Source organism: Artemia franciscana, chromosome 8, assembly GCF_032884065.1.
Source record: "Artemia franciscana chromosome 8, ASM3288406v1, whole genome shotgun sequence".
Lineage (NCBI taxonomy): Eukaryota > Metazoa > Arthropoda > Branchiopoda > Anostraca > Artemiidae > Artemia > Artemia franciscana.
Genome location: NC_088870.1, coordinates 35978783 through 35989439, shown reverse-complemented (window position 1 = coordinate 35989439; position 10657 = coordinate 35978783). Strand labels below are relative to the sequence as shown.

Sequence of the window (10657 nt, the reverse complement as noted above, 5' to 3'; positions counted from 1 at the left end):
TTTCAATTTTGAATTATTTTGGTTAAAAGCGCCGTTTTCCAAGCATTGGTGGTCCACAATAAAATGATCTTAATGGGGTTTTGAATTAATACAAACTGCTCTCCCAAAGATAAAATAAATATTTATCTACATAAATATTATGTAGATTGAATTTATCCACTGAATGAATAGTAACTTCCTATATTTGAGAAAAAAAATATACACCTTCAGATCTGGAAGCAAATCATTGGAAATCAGGCCACTCCCCGTCTTGGATTAAAAAAAAATTGCATGAGGCCTGGCCCTTCCCTAGCTCCAGAAAAAGGACTCATCCCAATTGGTAAAGTTATTTTGAGAGCTAACGTGCAAACGTTTTTCAAATAATCTAACAAATTGTCAGTTTTAGCGTTTAGCAAAAGTGAGTCAGTAGCCCCGTAATAAACTTAAGCTTTTTCTCTGTAAAAGGACCATATTGAAGTCGGTGATGGTGAAAGATTTGAAGTTTGGATTGGCAATGATTCAAGCATATTCTTTTGGGGCAGTTACAACGTCACAACAAATCCTTTTGCACATGCTCTCGCAGATTTTAACGAAGGCTGAATCTAAATAAGTTTAAAGATTTTTTTCAACCGTCGTTATTGCTTGTTAACGTTAAATGACGAAAGTGTCAAGATGTATATTCAAATGTGGGTCGAAGTAGAGTGCTCTCTACATTATGACCTTGAAACTGTTTGTTAGCATCTATTTGAAAAGAATGTGATGTAAAACAATATTCTGTTTTGGCCTTTTTTTTTACTAATTTTAAGAATTAAATCCATCACTAGATCAACAGTTGAAAAATAATACCTTAAAACCATTCCAAATTCTTGATAGATTTTATATTTGTTTTTATCCACAATATCGAACTAAGTCAATGCATCACTTGCCAGGTATATTTTCAAATAGTCTTCCCCATTTTCACAAGTAGAAGCAAACCCGTTCCTACCCTTTACTAATCAGCATCAATTCCACCCTTTGTAGGCAAAAGAACTATTCCACTACCCGTAGTTCAAACAAATTAATGTTCTCTGTCTATATAGTGACATCTGTAGTTTTAATGAAAAAATGAAATTCGAATGATAATCGACAGCAGTAAGTTTATTTCAAAGAAACAAAAGGAAAGAGAAACAGACAGAGAAAATCAGAAGAAAAAGAAAAAAAGATTGCGAAAATCGTATTGATTGTCCTTTTGAAATAAAAGTTGATAGTTGATGGTGCTTATGCGATGGTAGCCACATGAACAAAAAAGTTTTGGGAGCATTTAGTAAAAACAGATTCGATTTAGTAAATTTTTCCTCAAAGATTTAGTAAATTCTTTTATGCCAAGACGGCAACACTGATTAAATTGTACAGCAATTTAAAATAAAAGAAATAGAATAATACAGCAGGGAGGGACGATTTCTGCTGAATAAAAAGAAGATTTGACAGGTGCTTTTAATTTTCTGTCTTATTCAAACAATAATAGTTGATCATAAAGCTAGATAATCATAATGGTGAAAGAGGTTTTCATTTGTGAAAATAATTTCTCTTGCCTAATAGGTGATTATCACCTAGACTAGGCCAAGGTTCAATAGATATTTTATATAGGCTATTATTTATTATATTTTATATAGCCTATTATTTACTTTTGGTAAATTCTAGTTTAGTGACTTGTTGCTATATTGGAAAGGGGTAAGATTAGGAAAATGAAACTTTCAGGGATGGGTCTAGAGGCTAATATATGTCTGGGGAAGATATTTTGCAGTACCAACCTCCACTTCCTCTTCTTATAGAGGGTCCTGACCTTTGAAAATATGTGTGTTATAAAAGTGAAACCTTGCAAAATAGATCTTCTGCTTGAATGTACAACAACATTGTTTTCAGCTTCAGAACTTTGCTCAATCCCAATTTATAAGGTTTTAAAGATATGCTAATACATTTCCTAAATTAAAAAAAAAAAAAAATACTGATATGGCTCAGAATTCTACTCAGATAACAGGAATTACATTTTCAGAAATAAAGGCAGAGAAAAAGCAATTGGTAACTAAAAATTAAGGTAAAATGTTGTTTATTCAAAATTTCAATAGGTTCAAATGACACCTGTCATGTAGGCAAATTTCATGGCCCTCTAGAGGGAGAAGGAGTGGTGTTAGGTACTTTAAAATACCCTCTAAGGATATATGCTACTTTAGCCTATAGACCCATCCCCAAAAGTTTCATTTTCCTAACCTAACCCCTTTCTGAGATAGGGGTCATAAAATTAGAATCACTCAGGAAGTCACTAAATTTGGATTTTATCTTAATTCTCTTGTCAAAAGCTATAGAAAAGTGTAGTCAACAAATGTTTGAGGCATTTAAACTTTATTTACTTTTTTTTTTGTAAAAAATATATAGCCTAAAGGATTTATTAGCCTACAATGAACTTTTGGTAAGTTTATGACAGTTCACATAACTGACTTACCAATGAAGTGAACATACCACTTGACGCCTTTTTTATGTTCTTTACAAGTATAATAATCACTTCTACTGTAAGTTCAAATTTAAGCACTTTTAACCTAACATAAACTAACCTTATTATAAATAATTTTAGCACTGAGAAAATATGGCATATTTTTTTTTTCAAAAATGATGGAATAAGATGGCACTGAGAAAACATTGTATTGTTTTGTGTAAAGTGAGCAATAACTCATACTTTAATTGAAAATTGATCATCTTTAATAGCTCAAAAAAGTACTTAAATTTGAATTTGGAGTAGAAGCAATTATTATATTTGTAAGAACATAATAAAATGGCATTGAGTGGTATGTTCACTTCATTGGTAAGTCAGTTATATGAACTGTCATAATTTTGTTGAAAATTTGTAATTTTTAAGAGCTCAAAAAGTGCTTAAATTTGAATTTACAATAGAAGCAATTATTACATTTGTAAAGATCATAAAAAGGCATCAAGTGGTATATTCACTTCATTGGTAAGCCAGGTATATGAACTGTCATAATTTAACTGAACTTTTTATAGGTGAACAGATTTTGGGCTGGCTAAAGTTTATATTAACATTCTATTCAGGTAGCTAAGAAATAAGCCTACCCCTTTAGGCTAGTCAGAATGGTAAATATTTCACTGTTCATGTGATTGAGTTGCAAATAAAGTGAACATTCCACTCAATGCCTTTTTTATGCTCTTTCCCAATATAATAAATGACTACTTGCAAACAAATTTACTCCCACCCCTATTTATACAAACTCAGGGTATATATTTGCATATTAGGGGGATAGGATTAAGATTAAACTTATCTCGCATTTGCACCAGAAATAGACTTTACCCCCACCTCCCCTAATGTGCAAATATATAACCTGAATTGCAATAAATAAGGGTGGGTGTAAAAACTTTTGTGGCATAAGTGATTCAACAGGATCTAAGTCCTTATTTCACTCCAAGCTGTGATTTAAGGTTTAAGGTAATAAGCAATCATTATATTTAGAAAGACCAAAAATTGGCATCAAGTGGCATGTTCACTTTTTTTATAGGTCAATAATATAAACAGCAAAATAGTTCAAACATGACTATTGTCAGAATTGAATCCTGAACTTAAATTTATCATTCATTTGTGTTGGAAATGAACATTATCCCCCCCCCCTAATTTGCAAATCTACATCCTGAATTGGTATAGTCTATACAAGGGTGGGAGTAATGTTCATTTGGGTATTGGACTGATTTTACTGGACTGTTCAGTTAGCTAAGAAACAAAGTTACCTTTGTTGTCAGAATTGCATCCTGAATCCAAATTTGACATTCATTTGAGTCAGAAATGAATTCACCCCCACCTATTCAGGGTTTATATTTGCACATTAGAGGGGTAGGTGAGGGTAAAGCTCATGTCCCATGCAAATGCATGTTAAGTTTGGATTCAGGATGCAATTCTGACTGTATAGGTAAGTTTGAAATTTACCACATCCTACTAATGTGCAAATATATATCCTGAATTGCAATATATAGGTAGGGGGTAAAGTTCATTTCCAGCATAAATGAATGTTAAATTTTGATTCAGAATGCAATTTCAACTATAGAGGTAAGTTTATTTCCTAGCTACCTGAATAGTCTGTTATTATAAACCTTACCTATTCATTTTCAATTCAAAATAATGCTAAAAGATAGCAAAAAGTAGCTAAACCAGAATTTTACAATTTGATTTGAAGAAAAGAGTTGGTATTATGTTCATCTAGAGTAACCTGTTTTTTCTATTTTTTTTTTTTTTTCATTGTTGGTACAGTCACTAAATCCTTGTAAAATAAGCATTTTAAGTTAAAAGACAAGTCATTAACTGCCTTAAATTAGGCTATAGACTAGACCTACTAGTGTATACCCTTAATACTTGAATCTCCTTGCTGCTTTGCTATCTGTTTAGAAAAGGTTACTAGTATATATAGAGCAGTTTAAATTACTTACCTAATAATAAGGTCAACATAATACTCAATGGTAGTTATTTATTATAGACACTCTACTCAAGCTCTTCATCCATTGATGCACTATAGAACCAGTTTCTTTTGCTATTTTCTTTCAATTTAGCATGAGATAAGACAGTGATAGAATAGATAGGAAATTTTAATTTGGGCTATATGTTTGCATGTTAGGGGGGGGGGGAGGTAAAGTATTTAGAAATTGTGGTTAAAAACAATTCTTACTTCATTGTTAGCAGAATAATTATTCTAAAAAAATTGTGTACCTTGTTCCAAATTGTGTACCTTACACAATTTTCATACAGACCTGTTTGCCTCCACCTCCTAATGTGGAAATATATAGCCAAATTTGTTTCTGAAGTATCATATTTTCATCCTATTTTGGTATGTTTCATTAGGATTAATCTAACTTCACTTCTTGATTGGGTTAGGTATAACAGATATGTACCTAGTCAAGGACTTTTTCATGCTCTTTTTTAAATATAATCATTGCTTTTACTTGGAAATTCAATTTTAGGCTCATTATGGACCCTCAAAGATGATGTTTTTTCTCTTATTATTAGCTGTATAAAAGGGTTACAAATAACAATTCTTATGTCAGAATATGCAGAATAATTGTACTGAATACAATCCATGTTTAACTTCACTAAACTTTATCCCCCCTCCCCCTCATTTGCAAATATATAGCCCAAATTACATACTTCCCATATATTTTCTGATTCTCACTTTTGTCACTGTCTATTCAATTTACTGGTAAACTTCTTTTAACAAAAGTGACACTACCAGAGATCTATAAGCAGTACCTATAATAACTAGTTTTGTAACTGGTAAAATTTGGTGTTTTACCATAATTTTATGGACCCTGTAAAATTTGTATGCTACCTATTTTACATAATTTACCTATTTCACAATTTACATATATTACCAGTATTTTAAAATGGCAAAATATTATCTAAAATAAAATTATTAGCTCCATGAGCTGTTAAAGAGAGAAAGGAGTACAACCAGTACTGACATATGAAAAACAAGAAAAATAATAAAATTAAATAGCCAAGAACAACATGGGTAATGTCAGCCAGTGGATAGAAAAGAAGTAAAAATGACAAAAGTAAATATTTTGCCAGGTACTTCCAACCAACTATCACCAGTGTTAAAAAAAGAAGGAAAAATAACCTTTTGAAGTAACTCTTAACAGAGCAGAAGAAAGACTGAGTCAAACAAACCCACCCATGATAAATGAAAGACTATTCACCAATTAGATAGGGCAAGAATTTTCTGCTTAGTGATTGATTTAGCTTGTCTACTGACATAATTTTCATTAAAAGCTGCCCCAGGTACTATGGTGGGGGAGGGGTGGGGTCATGGCTGCAGGGTTGCCCAGTTTGATCAGTTTTGGGTTTTTTGTTTATATTTGAGTTGGGAGGAGGGAGGATGTTGTATTTAATTTTTCCCCAGGCACCACCAACCATAGGAATGGCTCTGCTGCTACTCTGTAGTGAACACGTGAATATATTTTTCTTTTGTAATTTGTCTTCTTTTTTATTCTCTTGAAATCAGTGTAGAGTTGGGACAGTTTATACAAAAAAAGTAATGAAATTCTAAAAACACATTGAAAAAATTGTAAGATACTTATATCATTCCTAAAAGTTCTTCTCTTTACTTTCACCTCCTTATAATGTGTAAATATTTAGCCTAAATTATGTACCATATTTCCCATGTTTTTTTTTTTATTTTGTCAAAGCTACTTCTTTCACATTAAATTTATTTGAAAAAGAGTTGCATAATTAAGAAATGGAAAATACATGATTTAGGCAATATATTTGTACATTATGATGGCTTAGGGGGTCAAGTAATGTTAATTGCTTACAGAAATTGTAAAAGTAAGTTTTTATAAGGATTTTATAAAGTTGTCAAAATTTTGGTGTTTCCTTCTCAACCACTGTTGTAAAATCACAGTAAAATAAAAACACAGTCAGTAAAATTGGTAAATTAATGTAAAACAGGGTAAAATTAGATATTCCCATGGAAATCTAGGGTGAAATTGCTGTTTTAGAGGAGCCTGTAACTAGAAGATCAGTTGAGCATTTTTTTGTCTATCTTCTTTTCTGCTTTTAATTAAATTTTTTAAAGACTTTGATTTTCCCAGGCTTAAAAAGATAATATCCCTCCTCTATTTTGAAAACCAATTGACAGAAATTTTCTTAATGTAACTGAATTCTAAGTTTTGTTAAAATACTATTTAGTTTAGGGCAGATAAATTTGAATAATCCTTCTTTTATAACAAATAGGTTTTGATTTGGCTAGGACGAAAGGCAGGGTCCAATTTGGGCCTTATCCTCTGAGACTTCAAACTTTTTGGAATTTCAGGACACTTCCTAATCAGATTATCTAGTTTTTTTTTAGAATTGTCCTTTCCTTTCCCAGGAAAAAAAAAATCATTTATAACTTCCAATTTAGTTCTTTTTTCTGATATACTTTCTGCAAACGTGCTCATTTATCAGCCGTGAAAAAAAGAAAAAGAAAAAAAATGCCAAGTGTATCCCCTTCCATTTCGTTCCATTTCCATTTAACCTAACGTTTTTTGTGAACATAACTTTTTTTTTCTAACATAAGTGTTAAAACAAACGGTTGTTTATTTTGCCCTTTGTTTACTGCTTTGACAATAGACCCCTGTATTGCTGCCATTAGCATTTGTTTTACCAAGTCTTTTTTTTTCTGCCAGTTTGCCTAACCCAATTCGATCCTAAATCCTATATACCTTTAATAAACGCTCAGTAAAAATGCAAAATGTGTCTTGCTGCTAAAAGGCAGTCTGACTTAACCAAGCATATCAAAACGATATAGTATTAAAGGAGAGGTGTTTATAATTTTCAAATATTGGAGTATTACCTGAAATAAAATTCTGTGTGCAGTGAATGATAATCTACAGTCTTTATCCTTGTAATTAATTCTTATGAATATAGAGGAGGACAATGTGATCACTATATCCATGGAAAGTGTTAGAAGAAGGACAGGAAACTTGTCTCCTATCTGCAACACACTTTATCTGAACAGTGCCTGCAAACCCTGCAGTTGCTCACTGTGACATATTAACAAAGAGGGGTAGGTGATTATAACTCAAGAAATACTAAACTCTAAGGTAGTGATGGAGTAATTTATTCCTTTTTTGGGATACAATAGAGGCCATTGTAAAGACTTCAGCTATTCTGGCCCCAAAGAAGGCATTTGCAAAGCACTTTGGAGTTAGAGATGTTCCATTGTAAAATTATGTTAAATATGGACTATATTATTTTGTCTGTATCTCTGCTTTCCTTCTAAAGCCAATATATGCAGCATAGGCCTCAGCGAGATTATTTAGAGGACTGTTGGTCATTTTTAAGGCCTGGGAGGGATGGATGTTTGGAAACAAATCAATATTTTTCTAAATTTGCTTTTTTATTGCTACAACTGCTACTTCTAACAACTCACAGCAGCAAACACCGCCTAAGCCCAACACAGCTACGCAAACTCTTTCTCCGTCCCAACCAAAGAACAACAAACCTTCAAAGGAAAAAATATTGACTTCTAAGGGATAGTTGTATTATTATAACTTGTATTGAACATGAAATTGGTTTCTCAAGATTGTGTGATGAAAAGTTTTAGCTTCTTCTAGATTTTCTAGATATGTAGTGGGAAAGAACCATGTGTACCTTCATCAACAGCTACCATTTTTTCTATAATTTCTTCCATTCCAGTATGGTTTGCTTTGTTTTGATACCATATGAATAGCTTTGCTGCTCTTTTGTTAATAAAGTGTCTCCTTTGCATAGGGAATCTTGGTGCATGATTACTTTTTGCATACATCCTACCTCAAATATTTAAATAAAATCGATATTTTTTTTTTCGTAACCTCCATACTTTTAGACAAATATTGGCATAGATCTACCCTAGGTTAAATAAAATTTCTATTTTGTAAATTCTTAAAGCATTTTATTAATATATAGGCAAAAAAGTAGATAGAGTATATGGAAACATTCTTGTCCATGCTGTCTTCAAAAGGAAACACTATAATTACAAATGAGAATTACCTTTCAATGCTCTGCCCAGATACATGGCTACTGCTAGGTCCCTAAAACTGGAAAATGTCCCTGAAAGTACCTAAAACAACTCTGAACTCCTTAAAATTCCCTTTTTACAAGGTTGGGTCATGTCAATACCTCAGCTAAGAAGCACATTTAGTGTGTTAGTGACCATTTGTGTCCTGAAGACTGTCAAAAAATTTCAAGGCTATTGCGTTAAGGCCGTGATTAAGTGAACTGATGGAACTCGAAAATCCCATGTTAAATTGAAAATTTATATTTAAAAAGTACTCAAGTATTCATTGGCGGAAGATGCCGCTTTTAATATCAGGCCATACCTTCTTGAAAATGCTACAAAATGTTTGAAAGGATTTTGCTCTATTTCCTCTAATTGCTTAGAAATCTTAGAAAATGTCTAGGTCTTTTTCACAAGTGTACTCGATAAAGGATATTGCTTTTAGAACAAAATTGGTACTATCGTGAGCAGAAGACAATAACCTGTAAGATGATTGGAACCATTTTTCGATGTATTTTCCTGTTTTCTAACAGTCCCTTAGAATATTTTCAGCTACCTGAAATTTTTACAAGTCGGTTGCCAGAAAGAATCGTTTCAGATCGCCGATAATACCCCCAGAGACCAAAATGACAAGCTGGTATAATCAGCTGCTTGTTAATAGAGTGTGAAATTTTCATAAATTATTTCAATGCTATGAAGAAACCTAGAAATGAGAAATAGGGGAAAATTAATTCAAAGCGAGGTATACATCTTAAAAGTGTTACCATAGACAGTACCATAGATTACCAGTGTTACATAGACAGCGCCTTTGTAAAAAGTATTTGGAGCTTGGTAGATGTAAATATCCAAAATACCTAATAATGCGGTACGGTGAAGAACTAGACAAGTCAAGAGATTTAGGTCAAGCGACAAACCTTGAGGCGGAGCAGAACCCCGTAGCTTCCTCCCCGTTGCCCTACCGGGTCGTGACTGGTGGTAGAAACTTGGATAGCGACGAATTGAAGGATTGCCGGCTAGAGACTTAAGTTTGGAAGCACAGCTGAGGAGGAAACAACCTGTAAAAATCATAGAACCTTAACGAAATTTACACCACCAGATTCAGCGTATCAGAGAATCCTACTGTAGTTTCAAGCTCCTATCTACAATTAAACAAAAAAAAGTTTTTTTAAGTGAAAGTAAGGAGCGACATTAAAACTTAAAACGATCAGAAATTACTCCGTATATGAAAGGGGCTTTTTCTCCTCAACGCCCCGCTCTTTACGCTAAGGTTTTTTACTGTTTTAAAATGTAGAATTAAGAGAAAGAGTCAAACTTTAGCGTAAAGAGCGGGGCGTTGAGGAGGAAAAGCCCCTTTCATATACGGAGTAATTTCTGTTCGTTTTAATTTTAATGTCGCTCCTTACTTTCATTTAAAAAAACTCGTTTTTTTTTTGTTTAATTTCTGGACGTCTTTAAATTAATGCACAGTTTGATCTTGGCTCTCCACACATAAATAATTAAAACGAAATTTGCATATTAATTTTTTGGGGCTAAATGGCTTTATCACAGTTTTAATCGGAAGATTTTGAGAAAAAAGGAGCGAGGGAGGAGACCTAGTTGCCCTCATATTTTTTGATTACTTAAAAAGGCAACAATAACTTTTAATTTTGTACGAACGTTTTCATAAGTAAAAAATATACGTAACTTACGAATTAAATTACGTAGCGAACTTCAATATTCGTATGTTTTTATTGTGTATATGAGGGGGTTCACCCATCGTCGATACCTCGCTCTTGATATTAAAGCTTAAATTTTGTCCCAATTCCTTAAGAATGACCCCTGAATCACAAAGGCCGTAGAATAAATAGTTGAAATTACTAAACATGCTTTAGCGTAAAGAGCGAGGTATTACGAGGAGGTAGACCCCTCAGATGCGTAATAATTTCTGTTCGTTTTAAGTTTTAATGCTGCTTCTTACTTTCAGTAGAAAAAAACTTTCCATGTTTATTTTTTAGACAATGCTAGGAAATCCTGCGCCCCCTCCATTTCCTCCACCGGGGAGGAAAAATCCTCCCCGGTAACCCTCCTCCTCAAATATCCCCCCCAAACCAAAAAATCCCCCTGAAAACGTCTCTACACTTCTTAGTAACCAT

General features: G+C 32.9%; 1 protein-coding gene across 1 annotated transcript in view; it reads left to right on the top strand.

Annotated features, from left to right (window-relative positions):
- Nucleotides 1-1308: 1308 nt before the first annotated feature.
- Nucleotides 1309-10657, top strand: part of LOC136030358 (unc-112-related protein-like) — a 69680-nt gene continuing 60331 nt past the window's right edge. The window contains exon 1 of the mRNA XM_065709280.1: nt 1309-1446. The gene's annotated coding sequence lies outside the window, so the exon portion shown is untranslated. The remainder of the gene's footprint in view (nt 1447-10657) is intronic.